The sequence below is a fragment of the Microtus oregoni genome, unplaced genomic scaffold (assembly GCF_018167655.1).
Source record: "Microtus oregoni isolate MIOR12 unplaced genomic scaffold, Mior012 000048F_ref0000485, whole genome shotgun sequence".
Lineage (NCBI taxonomy): Eukaryota > Metazoa > Chordata > Mammalia > Rodentia > Cricetidae > Microtus > Microtus oregoni.
The window spans coordinates 12,665,455-12,667,683 of NW_024543222.1; positions in this window are offsets into that span (position 1 = coordinate 12,665,455).

The following is a 2,229-nucleotide window of genomic DNA, read 5'->3' on the forward strand; positions in this document are numbered from 1 at the left end:
CATTTGGAGAATAGTTTTTCTGTTAATAAAAGAAACAGACCATCTTTGAAGAGTCGACCCAGAGAGAGTGTATTTCTCCATCAGAACCGTTCCAGCTCATCTGTATCTGGCTGCAGAGACCATGCCACATGGAAGAGCCCTTAGGACTCCCAGCCAGCCTGGTGCCTGCTGCCTCCTGCCATTTCTCCGTCCTTCACCTGCTGCCAGCCTTTTCCCTGCTCAGGGCTGGGAAATTCCCTCTTCCAGTGTCATGTCTCAGATGAGACAAGGATATGACAAAAATAGATTTCTAGGATCTCATTCCCAAATAATGAAATAGTCTCCTAAAAAACCGTTGTACTGAAGCCAGTGAGAGAGCTCAGGAGCATGAGCTGTGCAGGCCTCTTGACCGGTTCAGTCCCTGGAAGGGGAGAGCCAGCCTCACTGAGTTGTTCTCTGTCCTCCACACAAGCGCCAGGACCTACACTACACACACACAGACACACACACACACACACACACGACTGTAATCCCAGCACTCAGGAACAAAAGCTCTCTATGGGCTCAAGGTCAGCTTCATCTACAGAGTGAATTCCTGAACACCCAGAGCTACAAAGTGAGACCCTGTCTCAAACCCTCACCCCAGTAAATAAATTTTCTTAAAAAAATAGAAAATCTTTATGGGTTGATTGGTAATAGGTGAGTGGTTTCCACAGTTGGGTTAGGACAAGTCAGTCGGTCTGATGCTAGAGCCCGTGCACACAGAGCCTTGGTTGTCCATGTTAGGAAGAGGCACAGGAGTCAGCTGTGGTGGAAACAGGTTCCCCCTCAAGCCATCGCTGATCTCTGTGTGAACTTACATAGTCGTACAATGTGTCTGGAATTTCAACTATTAAGGCTAAGGAAAGATAATCCTAAATTTGAGACTGCCCTGGACTACGTGGACCTCCATCAGGAAGACAAAAGTGAGGGAGAGGTCAAATTAACACGATTGTTAAATGTCACGTTCCCTTTATATCATGACAACTTCTGTTAGGCCAGCGTTTGGGTTTGTTTTGAGACAGTAACTGTAGCGCTGACGGTCCTTAACCTCACACAGTATAACTAGGCTGGCCTTGAACTCAGAGATCCCCCTGCCTCTGCCTCGATACCCTGTGCAGGTTGTCCTCCTAACTCCACATGAACACCTGAAATGGGGCTGGAATGGGAAGCAGGCCTGTGGGAAATGCTCACCAGTAAGCCTCTGCCCCGGTTATAACTAAGCCAGAAAACAAGCAGAGGTCCCCGAGGCAGTCGGTGTACAGGCTCAGGTTTGCTTTTCATGGCTTGTGGTTTGGTTGCACCTGAGGATGGCTTCTGTCATGAAATTAACTTGTCAAGAGTCAAACGAAGGCCAGGCATGGTGGCACACACTGTAGAGGCAGGAGGACCAGGGTTTCAGGATCACCCTGGGCTGCGTGTTAGCATTTTCAGAAAAACGAACCAAATAGAAGCATTGTCACTAAATCCTGATGGGAACATTAATAATTTGGTTTATAAATATTAATGGAAGCAGATTCCTGGTGATTAAAGCATCCAGATTGTTTTCATGTAGGTGATGAAATGTAACCACCCTAGATAAGAACATGAATTACAGAGGAAGGGCCACTTGACTTTTAATTGCCTTTAAGTACTAGTTGCCGTTGAGGTACTAAATTTAGGAGCTAAGTAAGAATTTCATAAGGATGTGCAGAGACAGCAACTGGTAGGCTGATTCTTCAAGGATTGAGCCTTTCCCTTCCACAGGCAAAGCACAAGACTGTAGCTACTGCACAGGTGTGCAACCAACAGCGGTCAGGCCTGGATGGTCGCTGCCTGGTTTGCTTCTCTGTTGCTGTGGGGAGGCACAGGCCAGGGCTGGAGAGGTAACTCAGTGGTTTAAGTGCTTAGTGCCTAGCAACCACTTCAGGCATGTTCTCTGTGGGCACGAGAGCTCAAGTGCAAACAGAATTGTGTAACAGAAAGTGAACTACTAGGGCTGGAGAGATGGCTGCTCTTCCAGAGGTCCTGAGTTCAATTCCCAGCAACCATATGGTGGCTCACGACCATCTGTAATTTGATCTGGCTCCCTCTTCTGGCCAGCAGACCGAACACTGTGTAATAATAAATAAATAATTTAAAAAGAGAAAGAAAGAAAGTGAACCACACAAGCACAAAGACAATTCTGAGTCAAAACGACTTAGGGAAGGAAAGGGCTTACTTCATCTTACA